Consider the following 16496-nt stretch of genomic DNA (forward strand, 5'->3'; position numbering starts at 1 on the left):
TCACCTGGTGTCAGGTGTGTAGCTGCACAATTTAAAGACCAATATATTGATGATGACCGAATGTGTACCGAAGGCGTATGCCCAGTGTTAGAAGCCGCGCTCACTACTGCGGCCTGCTAGCTCAGTCAGTTGAAGCATCGTGCAAATAACGCGAAGGTCGTAGGTTCGATCCCTGCGCAGGCCAGTATTTTTTATTGTGTTCTACTGGCCGTCACCTGGTGTCAGGTGTTCAGCTAGACAATTTAAGACCAATTTATTGATGATGACCGAATGTGTACCGAAAGGGTATGCCCAGTGTTAGAAGCCGCACTCGCTACTGCGGCCTGCTAGCTCAGTCGGTTAGAGCGTCGTGCTAATTACGCGAACGTCTTAGGTTCGATCCCTGCAAAGGCAAGTATTTTTTATTGTGTTCTACTGGCCGTCATCTGGTGTCGGGTGTTCAGCTAGACAATTTAAGACCAATTTATTGATGATGACCGAATGTGTACGGAAAGCGTATGCCCAGTGTTAGAAGCCGCACTCGCTACTCCGGCCTGTTAGCTCAGTCGGTTAGAGCGTCGTACTAATAACGCGAAGGTCGTAGGTTCGATCCCTGCGCAGGCCAGTACTTTTTATTGTGTTCTACTGGCCGTCACCTGGTGTCAGGTGTGTAGCTAGACAATTTAAAGACCAATATATTGATGATGACCGAATGTGTACCGAAGGCGTATGCCCAGTGTTAGAAGCCGCACTCGCTAATTCGGCCTGCTAGCTCAGTTGGTTAGAGCGTCGTGCTAATAACGCGAAGGTCGTAGGTTCGATCCCTGCGCAGGCCACTACTTTTTATTGTGTTCTGCTGGCCGTCACCTGGTGTCAGGTGTGTAGCTACACAATTTAAAGACCAATTTATTGATGATGACCGAATGTGTACCGAGGCGTACGCCCAGTGTTAGAAGCCGCAGTCGCTACTGCGGCCTGCTAGCACAGTCAGTTGGAGCGTCATGCTAATAACGCGAAGGTCGTAGGTTCGATCCCTGCGCAGGCCAGTATTTTTTATTGTGTTCTACTGGCCGTCACCTGGTGTCAGGTGTTCAGCTAGACAATTTAAGACCAATTTATTGATGATGACCGAATGTGTACCGAAAGCGTATGCCCAGTGTTAGAAGCCGCACTCGCTACTGCGGCCTGCTAGCTCAGTCGGTTAGAGCGTCGTAGGTTCGATCCCTGCGCAGGCCAGTATTTTTTATTGTGTTCTACTGGCCGTCACCTGGTGTCGGTTGTTCAGCTAGACGATTTCAAGACCAATTTATTGATGATAACCGAATGTGTACCGAGGCGTATGCCCAGTGTTACAAGCCGCGCTCGCTACTGCGGCCTGCTAGCTCAGTCAGTTGAAGCATCGTGCAAATAACGCGAAGGTCATAGGTTCGATCCCTGCGCAGGCCAGTATTTTTTATTGTGTTCTTCTGGCCGTCACCTGGTGTCGGGTGTATAGCTAGTAAATTTAAAGACCTATTTATTCATGATGACCGAATGTGTAGCGAAGGCGTATGCTCAATGTTAGAAGCCACACTCGCTACTCCGGCATGCTAGCTCAGTCGGTTTGAGCATCGTGCTAATAACGCGAAGGTCGTAGGTTCGATCCCTGCGCAATCCAGTATTTTTTTTATTATGTTCTACTGGCCGTCACCTGGTGTCGGGTGTGTAGCTAGACAATTTAAAGACCATTTTTTTGATGATGACCGAATGTGTACCGAAGGCGTATGCCCAGTGTTAGAAGCCGGACTTGCTACTCCGGCCAGCTAGCTCAGTAGGTTAGAGCGTTCGTGCTAATAACGCGAAGGTCGTAGGTTCGATCCCTGCGCAGGCCAGTATTTTTTTATTGTGTTCTACTGGCCGTCACCTGGTGTCGGGTGTGTAGCTAGACAATTTAAAGACCAATTTATGATGATGATCGAATGTGTACCGAAGGCGTAAGCCCAGTGTCAGAAGCTTCACTCGCTACTCCGGCCTGATAACTCAGTCGGTTAGAGCGTCGTGCTAATAACGCGAAGGTCGTAGGTTCGATCCCTGCGCAGGCCAGTATTTTTTATTATGTTTTACTGGCCGTCACCTGGTGTCGGGTGTGTAGCTAGACAATTTAAGGACCAATTTATTGATGATGACCGAATGTGTACCGAAGGCGTAAGCCCAGTGTTAGAAGCCGCACTCGCTACTCCGGCCTGATAGCTCAGTCAGTTAGAGCGTCGTGCTAATAACGCGAAGGTCGTAGGTTCGATCTCTGCGCAGGACAGTACTTTTTATTGTGTTCTACTGGCCGTCACGTGGTGTCGGGTGTGTAGCTAGACAATTCAAAGACCAATTTATTGATGATGACCGAATGTGTACCGAAGATGTATGCCCAGTGTTAGAAGCCGCGCTCGCTACTCCGGCCTGTTAGCTCAGTCGGTTAGAGCGTCGTGCTAATAACGCGAAGGTAGTAGGTTCGATTCCTGCGCAGGACAGTACTTTTTATTGTGTTCTACTGGCCGTCACGTGGTGTCGGGTGTGTAGCTAGATTATTTAAAGACCAATATATTGATGATGACCGAATGTGTACCGAAGGCGTAAGCCCAGTGTTAGAAGCCGCACTCGCTACTCCGGCCTGATAGCTCAGTCGGTTAGAGCGTCGTGCTATTAACGCCAAGGTCGTAGGTTCGATCCCTGCGCAGGACAGTACTTTTTGTTGTGTTCTACTGGCCGTCACCTGGTCTCGGGTGTGTAGCTAGACAATTTAAAGACCAATTTATTGATGATGACCGAATGTGTACCAAAGATGTATGCCCAGTGTTAGAAGCCGCGCTCGCTACTCCGGCCTGTTAGCTCAGTCGGTTATAGCGTCGTGCTAATAACGCGAAGGTAGTAGGTTCGATCCCTGCGCAGGACAGTACTTTTTATTGTGTTCTACTGGCCCTCACCTGGTGTCGGGTGTGTAGCTAGACAATTTAAAGACCAATTTATTGATGATGACCCAATGTGTACCGAAGGCGCATGCCCAGTGTTAGAAGCCACACTCGCTACTGCGGCCTGCTAGCTCAGTCGGTTAGAGCGTCGTGTTAATAACGCGAAGGTCGTAGGTTCGATCCCTGCGCAGGCCAGTACTTTTTATTGTGTTCTACTGGCCGTCATCTGGTGTCGGGTGTTCAGCTAGACAATTTAAAGACCAATTTATTGATGATGACCGAATGTGTACCCAGGCGTATGCCCAGTGTTAGAAGCCGCACTCGCTACTGCGGCCTGCTAGCTCTTGATTTTTCGGTTGAGCCAGTGTCGTTTTCAGATCACTGTTTGGTTGTGTGTCGCATAGGCATGAAGAAACAGCGTAAGGTTTTCAACTGGGATTTATGGAAACTGAACGCATTGTTACTAAAAGATGAACCATTTTTAGAAGCAGTGCACGAGACCATTAATGAAGTGCTTATGGAAAAAACGGAAACAGTAGCAGAGAAATGGGAGTGTTTAAAGCAGAAGGTGAAAATGAAAGCGCTTGACAGATCGAGCACGCTAAAATTCGAAGCGCAAATAAAAGAAAGAAGTCTTAAGAAAACACTGCAGCAGCTGATAGCCCTAGAAAGTCGGGAGCCTGGGACTTGCAAAGACGAGGTGCGCAGTGTCAAGGAAAAATTAGAACTGCATGACAGAGAGCGTTATCGAGGCGCCTGGGTTCGCGCGCGCGCAAATGATCTTGCCGCGGGTGAGACGCCCACAAAAAGGGCGCTTGGTCTCGAAAAAGCGCAAGGACGCCGAAACCACATCGATAAGGTCTATTGCAACGGGACTCTCGCGAGCGACAATGAAAGCATCGAACGGGCCTTTGTTGCGTATTATCAGTCACTTTTTGCAATTCGAAAAGCGAATGTACATGGTTTTAAAGAAGAGTTTCTCAAGCGCTTGCCGCGGCTTAGTGACGACACAAAAAAGCTTTTAGAAGGCAGAATAACGGAAGGTGAAGTGGAACGCGCGATTGGTCATCTGAACCCCGGAAAGTCACCGGGACCCGATGGCCTAACCGCAGCATGGTATAAGACGTTTAGAATAGAACTGTCCCCGGGGTTAGCTGAGCTGTTCAATGAGGCGTACGAACGGAAAACTCTGCCGCCCTCCTTCAGCAAAGCGCATACGATATTAATTCCTAAAACGGACGAAGGGGAAAAACTTAAACTGGTGACATCGTATAGGCCCATATCGCTGACCAATGTCGACTACAAGATTTTTATGAAGGTTCTGGCAGCGCGACTTCAAGGTGTCATTAAAGAAATTGTTGGAGAGCACCAAACTTGTGGAATCAAAGGCAGAACCATTAGCTCAAACATTCACAAGATGCGGTGTGTGCTAGAGTGTTGTGACGAAGATTCACTTGGCGTTGCTGTGCTCCAGATAGACCTGGAGAAAGCTTTTGATTGTGTTGCGCATGATATTTTGTTTGTCATCTTAGATCATATTAATGTCGGTTCCATCATCAAGGAGGGAGTGGCCTTGGCGTACCAGAACTGCACAACACGTTTAATTGTTAACAAGTCTTTGGGGGCCCCCATTCACCTAATGCGTTCTGTGCGTCAGGGCTGCCCCCTCAGTCCACTTTTGTTTTGTATTTACATCGAAGCGATGTGCTTAGCGATAAATGAAAATGAAAAAATTCGTGGCTTCAGCTTGGCGGCAGTGGAAGTTAAGCTGCTGGCATATGCAGACGACATTGCGGTGTGTTGTACGAACAAAGAAAGTGTAGAGGAAACGATAAGTGTTGTGAAACATTTTTGTAGCGTCACAGGAAGCCGCGTAAACTGGGCGAAATCTCTTGGGCTTTGGCACGGAAGGTGGCCTTCAAAGCCGGACCTTTTTGCGAATGTGCACTGGACGGAAACACCGACAAGGTACCTCGGTGTTCCCCTGGAATGTTATAACGGCAGCGAGGAGTATTGGTCGCGTCAAACAAAAGAGACGAAGGAAAAAGCAGACAGGTGGAAAGGCATGAACCTGTCTGTTTTCGCTAGGGCTACTGTGTGCAACATGTTTTTTATCGCTAAACTGTGGTATGTGATGCAGGTGTTACATTGTTCAAGGATCAACGTGCAAAGGCTGCACAGAGTGTTCGCAGTTTTTATATGGGGCTCGAAATGGGAAAGGTGCAGATGGACCAACTTGTTCAGGCGCGTGAAGGACGGAGGTCTTGGTTTGGCGCACCTATTTGTGAGACAAGTAGTAAATAGATTTTTGTTTTTCCGTGACGTCAGGGATCCGTTTTTACGTACGGTATGCCAGCTCAGGTTAGGCAGTGCCTTACCAGATTTTGTTGTTACTACGGATAGCCGGCCCGTGACGTTGCGTGGGTATCTCAAGGAAGTGGTAGACAGTGTACGTTTTTTATCTGTACGCTTTTCGATAGATTATCTAGCATGTGTTAGAAGAAAAGAATTGTACAGAGATGTATGTGCTATGGTTTTGCCAGTACCATTGTACAGGGCCATATACAGTGGAAGACCGGGACAAAACGTACTGAAGCGGGTGAGAAACATGCAGGTACCTACAGGGGTGAAAACTTTTTTCTTCAAGTTACACACAGGAACACTATCAGTAAAGACTTTCACAGAGGAACGGGGTTTTTTTACACTATGGGGGTCACACTGCTTGATATGTAAGAAACCAGAAACAATAGACCATGTTTTTTTGCATTGTTGGGAAGGGGTACATTTTTGGGACATATTACAGAGGACAATAAAGAAGGATTTTCCACTAGACCCACACGGAATAAGGTACCTCGCAGTAACAAATGATGATGGGGTCCCATTCGATGTAGTGATGTTGACCGGTCTCCACTGTATATGGCGTGCACGAATGGCCGGATACCATTTCGACCCGGACGCAAAACCAGCAGTAATTTATTTCAGGCAAAGCATGTCTGCATTCATTGAGTGTAGCAAAATAGAGGATATCGAGCCAGAATGGTTGTCAAGGTTTGAACCCCTGGCAAACCTTAAGTATTTTTAAGAGGACAACATCAGTACAAATGGGACTGATGGCAATGCTTGTTTTTTTTTTTTCTTTTTCTTTGTATTGTAATATATGTGTGTGCAATGATTGCCCTGTACAATGTCCATGCCAGGCAATAAAAAAAAAAAAAAAAAAAAAAAGCCTGCTAGCTCAGTCACTTAGAGCGTCGTGCTAATAACGCGAAAGTCTTAGGTTCGATGTCTGCGCAGGCCAGTACATTTATTGTGTTCTACTGGCCGTCACCTGGTGTCGGGTGTGCAGCGAGAATTTTTAAAGACCAATTTATTGATGATGACCGAATGTGTACCGAAGGCGTATGCCCATTGTTAGAAGCCGCTCTGGCAACTCCGGCCTGCTAGCTCAGTCGGTTAGAGCGTCGTGCTAATAACGCGAAGGTCGTAGGTTCGATCCCCGCGCAGGCCAGTACTTTTTATTGTGTTCTACTGGCCGTCACCTGGTGTCGGGTGTGCAGCTAGAATTTTTAAAGACCAATTTATTGATGATGACCGAATGTGTATCGAAGGCGTATGCCCAGTGTTAGAAGCCGCACTCGCTACTCCGGCCTTCTAGCTCAGTCGGTTAGAGCGTCGTGCTAATAACCCGAAGGTCGTAGGTTAAATCCCTGCGCAGGCCAGTAATTTTTATTGTGTTCTACTGGCCGCCACCTGGTAACGCGTGTGTAGCTAGACAATTTAAAGACCAATTTATTGATGATGACCGAATGTGTACCGAAGGCGTATGCCCAGTGTTAGAAGCCGCACTCGCTCATTCGGCCTGCTAGCTCAGTCGGTTAGAGCGTCGTGCTAATAACGCGAAGGTCGTAGGTTCGATCTCTGCGCAGGACAGTACTTTTTATTGTGTTCTACTGGCCCTCACCTGGTGTCGGGTGTGTAGCTAGACAATTTAAAGACCAATTTATTGGTGATGACCCAATGTGTACCGAAGGCGTATGCCCAGTGTTAGAAGCCGCACTCGCTACTGCGGCTGGCTAGCTCAGTCGGTTAGAGCGTCGTGCTAATAACGCGAAGGTCGTAGGTTCGATCCCTACGCAGGCCAGTATTTTTTATTGTGTTCTACTGGCCGTCACCTGGTGTCGGGTGTTCAGCTAGACAATTTAAAGACCAATTTATTGATGATGACCGAATGTGTACCGAAGGTGTATGCCCAGTGTTAGAAGCTGCACTCGCTACTCCGGCCTGCTAGCTGAGTCGGTTAGAGCGTCGTGCTAATAACGCGAAGGTCGTAGGTTCGATCCCTGCGCAGGCCAGTACTTTTTATTGTGTTCTACTGGCCGTCACCTGGTGTCAGGTGTGTAGCTGGACAATTTAAAGACCAATATATTGATGATGACCGAATGTGTACCGAAGGCGTATGCCCAGTGTTAGAAGCCGCGCTCACTACTGCGGCCTGCTAGCTCAGTCAGTTGAAGCATCGTGCAAATAACGCGAAGGTCGTAGGTTCGATCCCTGCGCAGGCCAGTATTTTTTATTGTGTTCTACTGGCCGTCACCTGGTGTCAGGTGTTCAGCTAGACAATTTAAGACCAATTTATTGATGATGACCGAATGTGTACCGAAAGGGTATGCCCAGTGTTAGAAGCCGCACTCGCTACTGCGGCCTGCTAGCTCAGTCGGTTAGAGCGTCGTGCTAATTACGCGAACGTCTTAGGTTCGATCCCTGCAAAGGCAAGTATTTTTTATTGTGTTCTACTGGCCGTCATCTGGTGTCGGGTGTTCAGCTAGACAATTTAAGACCAATTTATTGATGATGACCGAATGTGTACGGAAAGCGTATGCCCAGTGTTAGAAGCCGCACTCGCTACTCCGGCCTGTTAGCTCAGTCGGTTAGAGCGTCGTACTAATAACGCGAAGGTCGTAGGTTCGATCCCTGCGCAGGCCAGTACTTTTTATTGTGTTCTACTGGCCGTCACCTGGTGTCAGGTGTGTAGCTAGACAATTTAAAGACCAATATATTGATGATGACCGAATGTGTACCGAAGGCGTATGCCCAGTGTTAGAAGCCGCACTCGCTAATTCGGCCTGCTAGCTCAGTTGGTTAGAGCGTCGTGCTAATAACGCGAAGGTCGTAGGTTCGATCCCTGCGCAGGCCACTACTTTTTATTGTGTTCTGCTGGCCGTCACCTGGTGTCAGGTGTGTAGCTACACAATTTAAAGACCAATTTATTGATGATGACCGAATGTGTACCGAGGCGTACGCCCAGTGTTAGAAGCCGCAGTCGCTACTGCGGCCTGCTAGCACAGTCAGTTGGAGCGTCGTGCTAATAACGCGAAGGTCGTAGGTTCGATCCCTGCGCAGGCCAGTATTTTTTATTGTGTTCTACTGGCCGTCACCTGGTGTCAGGTGTTCAGCTAGACAATTTAAGACCAATTTATTGATGATGACCGAATGTGTACCGAAAGCGTATGCCCAGTGTTAGAAGCCGCACTCGCTACTGCGGCCTGCTAGCTCAGTCGGTTAGAGCGTCGTAGGTTCGATCCCTGCGCAGGCCAGTATTTTTTATTGTGTTCTACTGGCCGTCACCTGGTGTCGGTTGTTCAGCTAGACGATTTCAAGACCAATTTATTGATGATAACCGAATGTGTACCGAGGCGTATGCCCAGTGTTACAAGCCGCGCTCGCTACTGCGGCCTGCTAGCTCAGTCAGTTGAAGCATCGTGCAAATAACGCGAAGGTCGTAGGTTCGATCCCTGCGCAGGCCAGTATTTTTATTGTGTTCTACTGGCCGTCACTTGGTGTCGGTTGTTCAGCTAGACAATTTCAAGACCAATTTATTGATAACCGAATGTGTACCGAGGCGTATGCCCAGTGTTACAAGCCGCGCTCGCTACTGCGGCCTGCTAGCTCAGTCAGTTGAAGCATCGTGCAAATAACGCGAAGGTCGTAGGTTCGATCCCTGCGCAGGCCAGTATTTTTTATTGTGTTCTACTGGCCGTCACCTGGTGTCGGGTGTTCAGCTAGACAATTTAAGACCAATTTATTGATGATGACCGAATGTGTACCGAAAGCGTATGCCCAGTGTTAGAAGCCGCACTCGCTACTCCGGCCTGTTAGCTCAGTCGGTTAGAGCGTCGTGCTAATAACGCGAAGGTAGTAGGTTCGATTCCTGCGCAGGACAGTACTTTTTATTGTGTTCTACTGGCCGTCACGTGGTGTCCGGTGTGTAGCTAGACAATTTAAAGACCAATATATTGATGATGACCGAATGTGTACCGAAGGCGTAAGCCCAGTGTTAGAAGCCACACTCGCTACTCCGGCCTGATAGCTCAGTCGGTTAGAGCGTCGTGCTATTAACGCCAAGGTCGTAGGTTCGATCCCTGCGCAGGACAGTACTTTTCGTTGTGTTCTACTGGCCGTCACCTGGTGTCGGGTGTGTAGCAAGACAATTTAAAGACCAATTTATTGATGATGACCGAATGTGTACGGAAGGCGTATGCCCAGTGTTAGAAGCCGCACTCGCTACTGCGGCCTGCTAGCTCAGTCGGTTAGAGCGTCGTGCAAATAACGCGAAGGTCGTAGGTTCGATCCCTGCGCAGGCCAGTACTTTTTATTGTGTTCTACTGGCCGTCACCTGGTGTCGGGTGTGCAGCGAGAATTTTTAAAGACCAATTTATTAATGATGACCGAATCTTTACCGAAGGCGTATGCCCAGTGTTAGAAGCCGCTCTGGCAACTCCGGCCTGCTAGCTCAGTCGGTTAGAGCGTCGTGCTAATAACGCGAAGGTCGTAGGTTCGATCCCCGCGCAGGCCAGTACTTTTTATTGTGTTCTACTGGCCGTCACCTGGTGTCGGGTGTGCAGCTAGAATTTTTAAAGACCAATTTATTGATGATGACCGAATGTGTATCGAAGGCGTATGCCCAGTGTTAGAAGTCGCCCTGGCAACTCCGGCCTGCTAGCTCAGTCGGTTAGAGCGTCGTGCTAATAACGCGAAGGTCGTAGGTTCGATCCCCGCGCAGGCCAGTATTTTTTATTGTGTTCTACTGGCCGTCGCCTGGTGTCGGGTGTGTATCTAGACAATTTAAAGACCAATTTAATGATGATGACCGAATGTGTACCGAAGGTGTATGCCCAGTGTTAGAAGCCGCACTCGCTACTCCGGCCTGCTAGCTCAGTCGGTTAGAGCGTCGTGCTAATAACGCGAATGTCGTAGGTTAGATCCCTGCGCAGACCAGTACTTTTTATTGTGTTCTACTGGCCGTCACCTGGTGTCGGGTGTGCAGCTAGACAATTTAAAGACCAATTTATTGATGATGACCGAATGTGTACCGAAGGCGTATGCCCAGTGTTAGAAGCCGCACTCGCTACTGCGGCCTGCTAGCTCAGTCGGTTAGACCGTCGTGCTAATAACGCGAAGGTCTTAGGTTCGATCCCTGCGCAGGCCAGTATTTTTTATTGTGTTCTACTGGCCGTCACCTGGTGTCGGGTGTGTATCTAGACAATTTTATTTATTTATTTTATTTTGTTTATTTGGACAATACTGCGAACCTTGAAAGGTCCAAGCAGGAGAGGGATGTACATATCCAGCAGACATGCGTATGGATGCAAGATCGACACATGAATGTGAGGGTACATAATCAACAGGTAAGTATACAATCATTATACATTGGATGACAGCAAGGGTGAACACTCTGGCAAAACATTCCAATCGGAAACAGTTCTGGGAAAAAATGAATATTTGTATTGGTCTGTACGGGCAAAGAACGGTGTAATACTTCGGCTATGTTTGTGACGAGACGCTCGACTAGGGTTATAAGCTATGTAATCTTGCGACTGGATTCCCAATTTATTAAAATATAGCTGGTGTAGAAAGTTTAGGCGGGCATTTTTACGTCTGTTGGCCAATGGCTCTAGGTGTGCGAGCTCCAACATAGCTGAAGTGGAGTCGCGACGTCTAAAACGTTTATAAATAAAGCGAGCTGCCAATCTCTGATTTTTTTCAAGGTTTTCTTTATTAGTGATAGTATGGGGATCCCATACAATGCTTCCGTATTCTAGGGTGGGTCTTACAATGGATTTATATGCAATGAGTCTATGCGATGAGGGGGCATCACCTAATTTATGCTTCAGAAATCCTAACTTTTTTCTCGCGGGGGAACATATGTTATTTATATGTGTTGACCAGTTAAGTCTGGACGTCAAGGTTAACCCCAGGTACTTATGTTCCTCCACTTGTTTAATCTGATAATTGCCAAGACTATACATGAAGTGAGATTTATTCTTATTGGAGATGCACATGGTGTGCTGCGTCTGCCCTCTACCGGCCAAGTTCCCGCATATAAGCAAGCATCGCTGGCGCCGAGTCACAATTGGCAGCAGCGGTTGCGGTCGCAAACAAGTCGCTAATCTACTGCTACTTTCGTCACAGGTTGGTCTTATTTCTCCACCCAACCATACTTCTTTTGTTCCGTGAATACCCTTGCCGCTGCTGCCCAATCGTGTGCTGTTGTACAGAATGCCGACGAACGCTGAGTTGGCAAAAGAAATTGAGTGTTTACGCACTGAGGTCGCGGCGATGCGTGACAGCCTTAGTATGTTCAACGAGCTTGTCGAGAGTGTTAAGAAGCAGAATTCCGACCTCGCTACTGAAAACAAGGCTTTGAAAGATGAAAATAAGCAACTGACACGAAGGGTTTCTGAACTTGAACAGTACTCCCGACTAAATAATGTAGAAATAAAAGGCGTCCCTGCAACAAAAGGTGAAAGCTGTCTGGCAGTTGTTCAGTCCATGGGTGATGCTGTAGGGTGCAAGATTGCACCTGAGGATCTTGATACTGTGCATCGTGTGCCAGCCAAAAAAGATACGAACATTATCGCGCGCTTCTGCTCCCGAGAAAAAAAGACTGAGTTCTTGAAAAAAGTACGCAAGGCCCGCTTGACGACTGCGGCCCTTGGGTTTTCCCAAAACAATCAGAAGCCCTTATATGCAAATGATCATCTCACACAAGAAAGGAAACGGCTGTTCGCACAGGCACTTGAACTGAAAAAAGCTAAAGGCTGGAAACATCTCTGGACTGATCACTGCATGATTAAGGCCAGAAAGACGGACGACAGCCGCGTCTACCGTATCTCTAGTGCGGGTGACCTTGCTGTGTTGGCCTAGCCTACCAGTATTGCTATTTACTGCTTCGTATTTTAAACCTACGCAACAATGTTTTCTTGTCAAGCTCTGAAAAAACATTTCAGTGATAAAAACCCAAAACTATCACTGATACATTTGAATATTCGCAGCCTACGTAAAAACCACAACAGTCTCATTGCATTTCTTTCTTTAATTAATCACAATTTCTCATTTATTTGTTTGTCTGAGACGTGGTTGTCGCCGGACGACAGAAACTTGTATGCGCTACCAGGATACAATGCAGAGTACTGCTATCGTGCTACACCACGGGGCGGTGGATCCGCCGTTTTTATTAAATCGTCATTGTCATACAAACGCCGCAATGACCTTGCGTTTTGTAATATGTTCTGTGAATCTGTATGGATAGAATTTGACAAGAGTGTTTTCTCAGTCGATGGCCGGAACACAGTATTAGGGTGCATTTATCGTTCGCCAGCATCTTCACAGTCTGAGTTCTGTTTACAGTTCGATAAGTTGTTGCACACTATTACGAACGAAAACAAAAATATCATCATCTGCGGAGACATCAACGTCAACATTATCGACCCTACTAATCAGTCATGTTCTGATTATCTCGGGTGTTTACATGGCTACGGTTTTGAATCTTTAATAACCACTCCCACCAGATGTGACATAGCAGGATCTAGTACGTTAATTGACCACATATTAACCAATTTTGCTACAGACAATACAGAAGGAGTCATTGAGCACAGCATAACGGATCATTACCCTATATTCCTGACTTTGGGCACAGAAAATTACAAGTGTAAGGAAAACAAAGAGAGGATATCTTTTAATTCTCAAAAATTCGTATCTATGGTACAATCAATTGACTGGACCATCGTAATAAGTGAATCCTGCGCTGAAAAGGCTTATCAGCTATTTTTGACTACAGTTACACAATGCATTAACGAATGCACGACGGTACACATCACAGCTCGTCATTTCAGTAATCCCAGAAAACCTTGGGTTACAAGGGCGCTACTTCGTTGTATCTTGAAGAAAAACCAACTTCACAAAAGAGTGTCTTGTGAGCCATTTAACTCTGAACTTAAAATTCGTTTCAAGAAATATTCCAACACGCTTGCAGCCGCACTTAAATGTGCAAAACGAGAATACTTTCAGAAAAAAATTTTGGATAATGGCAATGATACGAGGCGCAACTGGCAGGTCATAAACGAATTCTTAAATAATAAATGTCGTGAGCAGATAACGAAAATTAGAACTGAAGCAGAAACATACAGCCATCCAACTGATATCGCCAATGCGTTCAGTGAGTATTTTAGCAGTACCTGTGAATCTCTGAGAAATCCCCCATTACCAACATTACCTCGCCAGCCTTATTCTTTCTTCTTGCGACCAACGAGTGCAGAGGAAGTTCTTCGTGTTATAACTTCGCTCAGGTCCACGGGACCTGGTCTTGACTCTGTTCATCCATCCCACATCAAGTTAGTCTCTAGTGAGCTATCTCCTGTCATTGCAGATTTTGTTAACAAGATGTTTAAAGCAGGCATATTTCCCGATTCCCTAAAAGTTGGTAGAATAACACCTGTTCACAAAAAAGGTGATCGCGAACTTCTGAGTAATTATAGGCCCATTTGTATTCTTCCATTTTTCAGCAAAATAATCGAGCGTCTTATGCATACAAGATTAATATCCTACCTGACAAAGTTTAATCTGTTGACATCTAAACAGTACGGCTTTCGGCCTGGTTATTCCACTGAGCTTGCGCTTCTAACCCTCACCGATAAAATAAAAGGGGCAATCGACCAAGGCTTCGTAGTTGGTGGCGTATTCATAGATTTAACGAAAGCTTTTGACACAATTAATCACAAAATTCTTATACATAAACTTGAATCGTATGGCATAACTGGCCCTGCACTTCAATTTATATCTAGTTATCTCTGCAATCGCACTCAAGTTGTTCAGATTGACGGTAAAGTTTCAGCAGCTAAGAAAGTAAATCAAGGTGTTCCTCAGGGCTCGATCCTTGGCCCGCTGCTCTTTTTGCTATTTATTAATGATCTACCTAATGTTTTGACCGCTACAGATTGTATCTTATATGCAGATGACACGACCATTTTTACTTATGCTAACAATGTCGATGAGCTACAACGAAACATTAACGTGGATCTACATAATATAAGTTCCTGGTGTCGAATGAACATGTTAAGAATTAATCCATCAAAAACCGTTTTTATAGTTTTTCATTCCTTCCCGACTGTACTTTCAAAATCTATATCTGTGCGTCTGGACGATAATTTAATTCCCATGTCCGACAGTACAACGTTTCTCGGTGTAGTTCTTGACCGGCATATGAAATTCAATCTTCATGCGCAATCACTCATTCGCAAGATAACCTTTGGAATACGCGCCATAATCAAAACTCGTTCATATTTTCAGCCACACATAATCCACTCCCTTTATCACGCACATATTCACAGCCATTTATCTTATTGCATATCAGCCTGGGGTAACACATATTTGACCCACCTCAACCAACTACAACGCCTACAGAATCAAGCACTTCGACTCATGACTTTCAGCCATTTCTTAACCAATGCAACGCCACTTTATCAGAATTTAAATATACATCCTCTTTATCACCTCTTTCAGCTGAAGTTATCAGTTGTGATGTATAGGCTTTTTCGCGGTAATGTGCATATAGATGGCATTGTCTTGGAAGGCCTTGTAAATAATAATATTACTAGGTTTTCTGAGCTTGATAACCGCCTTCTGCCTAAAGTTCGCACAAACTACGGCAAGTTCACTACCACATTTACGGGAATCAAGCTGTGGAATTCCCTTCCTTACGTAATAAAATCATCAACCACAGAACATGCATTCAAAAACCAAGTAAAGAAATATTTTTTGCAACAGTTGTCTTCATCTTAGCAACTGCTTTTTAATGTAGCGATAACAATTGCTACATGTTATATTGTCCTTACGTTTTGTATTATAACTTGCGCTTGTTTGTTCTTCAGAGTTTTCTTTTTTGCCTTGCTAAACATATATGTATTTTCTACTTTCGTTTTTTCGCACTGTGCTTTTTTTTCTTACTGAAGATACCGTAACAACTGAATGTTGTATATTTTGTTTCTTCTCCCGTTAACATCATGTATGGGAGCCCCCCTGACAGTTTCCAACTTTGGGGCTCCTTGTGTGTATTACCAATCCTGTACGCACTTTGCTGTAAACTGACATCGTTGTTGAATAAACTTGAATATGATGAAAAAATGCCAAACTGTCTTGTCGAGATTTATAATCATATCCCATTTATTGCACCATTCCGTTATTGCATGCAAAGCACGGTTAAGAACGTGCTGGTCAGTGACAGACACTATGTGGCTAAAGATGATGCAATCGTCTGCAAACAGCTTAAGGCGTAGAGGGGGCTTCACAATTTGGCCAAGATCATTAATATAAATGTTAAATAGAACCGGTGCCAAGACCGAACCCTGTGGGACGCCAGAAAAAACATCAAGAAAACGAGAACAGGCACCGTCAATTTCAACATACTGTTTGCGGCCAGTTAGGTATGAAATGACCCAATTGACGACTTGTGATGGAATGCCTAAGTTTTTCATTTTTGTTATTAGTTTCGAGTGTGGAACTCTATCGAACGCTTTTGAGAAGTCTATTAGAACTGCGTCAATCTGTCCGCCCTCGTCAAGTACCTGTGCCATCTCATGAACGGTAACTACTAATTGAGTTGCAGTTGAAAAACCTCTTCGAAAACCGTGCTGTACGTTAGTAAGAAGATTATTGTTGTCAAGAAAATCATTTAGGTGTTTAGCAATTACGTGTTCGAGAACTTTACAAACTGTGCAAGTGAGAGATATGGGTCGGTAATTACAATAATCGGTGACAGAGCCTTTTTTAAAAATTGGTTTCACTCGGGCAACCAACCATTCAAGTGGGAGGCAAGAAGTTTCAAGAGACTTAGAATACAACTGTACCAAGAATCTAGCTAGGAGCTCTGCATATCTTTTGAGAAATGCGGTGGGAATGTTATCAGGTCCTGCGGATTTTTTAGGATCTAATCGTAAGAGCAGCTCAGTAACACCTTCGACAGTAATATGGATATATTGGTTGCTATCGTTGACGTAAGGCGTGTTACCCTGCGTGGCTGGCCTTGAGAATACGCTCTGGAAATAGGAATTGAACGTATCAGCAATTTCTTTTTTATCTGTAACAATGCGAGCACCAACAGCTATTTGATCTACGCTTCTTGAGTCCTTGTTTGATAAAAATTGCCAGAATTTGTGAGGGGATTCAGTAGCAAAGCGCCCAAGGGTGGTTGAATAGAAGTGCTCTTTAGCTTCTCGTAGTTTAGATTTCAACTTAGAACTT

The 16496-nt window shown here is 45.6% G+C and overlaps 29 non-coding genes across 29 annotated transcripts; all 29 read left to right on the forward strand.

The window, feature by feature from the left end:
• Positions 1–110: 110 nt before the first annotated feature.
• Positions 111–184, forward strand: TRNAI-AAU (transfer RNA isoleucine (anticodon AAU)). The gene has a single exon. It is a non-coding gene; the product is annotated as a tRNA-Ile (tRNA).
• A 346-nt stretch (positions 185–530) lies between these two features.
• Positions 531–604, forward strand: TRNAI-AAU (transfer RNA isoleucine (anticodon AAU)). The gene has a single exon. It is a non-coding gene; the product is annotated as a tRNA-Ile (tRNA).
• Positions 605–741: 137 nt separating this feature from the next.
• Positions 742–815, forward strand: TRNAI-AAU (transfer RNA isoleucine (anticodon AAU)). Its single transcript has one exon. It is a non-coding gene; the product is annotated as a tRNA-Ile (tRNA).
• A 747-nt stretch (positions 816–1562) lies between these two features.
• TRNAI-AAU (transfer RNA isoleucine (anticodon AAU)) lies at positions 1563–1636 on the forward strand. Its single transcript has one exon. It is a non-coding gene; the product is annotated as a tRNA-Ile (tRNA).
• A 139-nt stretch (positions 1637–1775) lies between these two features.
• Positions 1776–1850, forward strand: TRNAI-AAU (transfer RNA isoleucine (anticodon AAU)). Its single transcript has one exon. It is a non-coding gene; the product is annotated as a tRNA-Ile (tRNA).
• A 137-nt stretch (positions 1851–1987) lies between these two features.
• On the forward strand, positions 1988–2061 carry TRNAI-AAU (transfer RNA isoleucine (anticodon AAU)). Its single transcript has one exon. It is a non-coding gene; the product is annotated as a tRNA-Ile (tRNA).
• A 137-nt stretch (positions 2062–2198) lies between these two features.
• On the forward strand, positions 2199–2272 carry TRNAI-AAU (transfer RNA isoleucine (anticodon AAU)). Its single transcript has one exon. It is a non-coding gene; the product is annotated as a tRNA-Ile (tRNA).
• A 137-nt stretch (positions 2273–2409) lies between these two features.
• TRNAI-AAU (transfer RNA isoleucine (anticodon AAU)) lies at positions 2410–2483 on the forward strand. Its single transcript has one exon. It is a non-coding gene; the product is annotated as a tRNA-Ile (tRNA).
• A 137-nt stretch (positions 2484–2620) lies between these two features.
• Positions 2621–2694, forward strand: TRNAN-AUU (transfer RNA asparagine (anticodon AUU)). The gene has a single exon. It is a non-coding gene; the product is annotated as a tRNA-Asn (tRNA).
• A 137-nt stretch (positions 2695–2831) lies between these two features.
• TRNAI-AAU (transfer RNA isoleucine (anticodon AAU)) lies at positions 2832–2905 on the forward strand. Its single transcript has one exon. It is a non-coding gene; the product is annotated as a tRNA-Ile (tRNA).
• Positions 2906–3042: 137 nt separating this feature from the next.
• On the forward strand, positions 3043–3116 carry TRNAI-AAU (transfer RNA isoleucine (anticodon AAU)). Its single transcript has one exon. It is a non-coding gene; the product is annotated as a tRNA-Ile (tRNA).
• Positions 3117–6355: 3239 nt separating this feature from the next.
• Positions 6356–6429, forward strand: TRNAI-AAU (transfer RNA isoleucine (anticodon AAU)). Its single transcript has one exon. It is a non-coding gene; the product is annotated as a tRNA-Ile (tRNA).
• A 137-nt stretch (positions 6430–6566) lies between these two features.
• Positions 6567–6640, forward strand: TRNAI-AAU (transfer RNA isoleucine (anticodon AAU)). The gene has a single exon. It is a non-coding gene; the product is annotated as a tRNA-Ile (tRNA).
• A 137-nt stretch (positions 6641–6777) lies between these two features.
• TRNAI-AAU (transfer RNA isoleucine (anticodon AAU)) lies at positions 6778–6851 on the forward strand. Its single transcript has one exon. It is a non-coding gene; the product is annotated as a tRNA-Ile (tRNA).
• A 137-nt stretch (positions 6852–6988) lies between these two features.
• TRNAI-AAU (transfer RNA isoleucine (anticodon AAU)) lies at positions 6989–7062 on the forward strand. The gene has a single exon. It is a non-coding gene; the product is annotated as a tRNA-Ile (tRNA).
• A 137-nt stretch (positions 7063–7199) lies between these two features.
• TRNAI-AAU (transfer RNA isoleucine (anticodon AAU)) lies at positions 7200–7273 on the forward strand. The gene has a single exon. It is a non-coding gene; the product is annotated as a tRNA-Ile (tRNA).
• Positions 7274–7410: 137 nt separating this feature from the next.
• TRNAI-AAU (transfer RNA isoleucine (anticodon AAU)) lies at positions 7411–7484 on the forward strand. The gene has a single exon. It is a non-coding gene; the product is annotated as a tRNA-Ile (tRNA).
• A 346-nt stretch (positions 7485–7830) lies between these two features.
• On the forward strand, positions 7831–7904 carry TRNAI-AAU (transfer RNA isoleucine (anticodon AAU)). The gene has a single exon. It is a non-coding gene; the product is annotated as a tRNA-Ile (tRNA).
• Positions 7905–8041: 137 nt separating this feature from the next.
• Positions 8042–8115, forward strand: TRNAI-AAU (transfer RNA isoleucine (anticodon AAU)). The gene has a single exon. It is a non-coding gene; the product is annotated as a tRNA-Ile (tRNA).
• Positions 8116–8251: 136 nt separating this feature from the next.
• Positions 8252–8325, forward strand: TRNAI-AAU (transfer RNA isoleucine (anticodon AAU)). The gene has a single exon. It is a non-coding gene; the product is annotated as a tRNA-Ile (tRNA).
• Positions 8326–8651: 326 nt separating this feature from the next.
• TRNAI-AAU (transfer RNA isoleucine (anticodon AAU)) lies at positions 8652–8725 on the forward strand. The gene has a single exon. It is a non-coding gene; the product is annotated as a tRNA-Ile (tRNA).
• A 132-nt stretch (positions 8726–8857) lies between these two features.
• Positions 8858–8931, forward strand: TRNAI-AAU (transfer RNA isoleucine (anticodon AAU)). The gene has a single exon. It is a non-coding gene; the product is annotated as a tRNA-Ile (tRNA).
• A 136-nt stretch (positions 8932–9067) lies between these two features.
• TRNAI-AAU (transfer RNA isoleucine (anticodon AAU)) lies at positions 9068–9141 on the forward strand. Its single transcript has one exon. It is a non-coding gene; the product is annotated as a tRNA-Ile (tRNA).
• A 137-nt stretch (positions 9142–9278) lies between these two features.
• Positions 9279–9352, forward strand: TRNAN-AUU (transfer RNA asparagine (anticodon AUU)). Its single transcript has one exon. It is a non-coding gene; the product is annotated as a tRNA-Asn (tRNA).
• A 137-nt stretch (positions 9353–9489) lies between these two features.
• Positions 9490–9563, forward strand: TRNAI-AAU (transfer RNA isoleucine (anticodon AAU)). Its single transcript has one exon. It is a non-coding gene; the product is annotated as a tRNA-Ile (tRNA).
• Positions 9564–9700: 137 nt separating this feature from the next.
• TRNAI-AAU (transfer RNA isoleucine (anticodon AAU)) lies at positions 9701–9774 on the forward strand. Its single transcript has one exon. It is a non-coding gene; the product is annotated as a tRNA-Ile (tRNA).
• Positions 9775–9911: 137 nt separating this feature from the next.
• Positions 9912–9985, forward strand: TRNAI-AAU (transfer RNA isoleucine (anticodon AAU)). Its single transcript has one exon. It is a non-coding gene; the product is annotated as a tRNA-Ile (tRNA).
• Positions 9986–10122: 137 nt separating this feature from the next.
• On the forward strand, positions 10123–10196 carry TRNAI-AAU (transfer RNA isoleucine (anticodon AAU)). Its single transcript has one exon. It is a non-coding gene; the product is annotated as a tRNA-Ile (tRNA).
• Positions 10197–10333: 137 nt separating this feature from the next.
• Positions 10334–10407, forward strand: TRNAI-AAU (transfer RNA isoleucine (anticodon AAU)). The gene has a single exon. It is a non-coding gene; the product is annotated as a tRNA-Ile (tRNA).
• The last annotated feature ends 6089 nt before the right edge of the window (positions 10408–16496 follow it).

The sequence above is a fragment of the Rhipicephalus microplus genome, chromosome X, assembly GCF_043290135.1.
Source record: "Rhipicephalus microplus isolate Deutch F79 chromosome X, USDA_Rmic, whole genome shotgun sequence".
Lineage (NCBI taxonomy): Eukaryota > Metazoa > Arthropoda > Arachnida > Ixodida > Ixodidae > Rhipicephalus > Rhipicephalus microplus.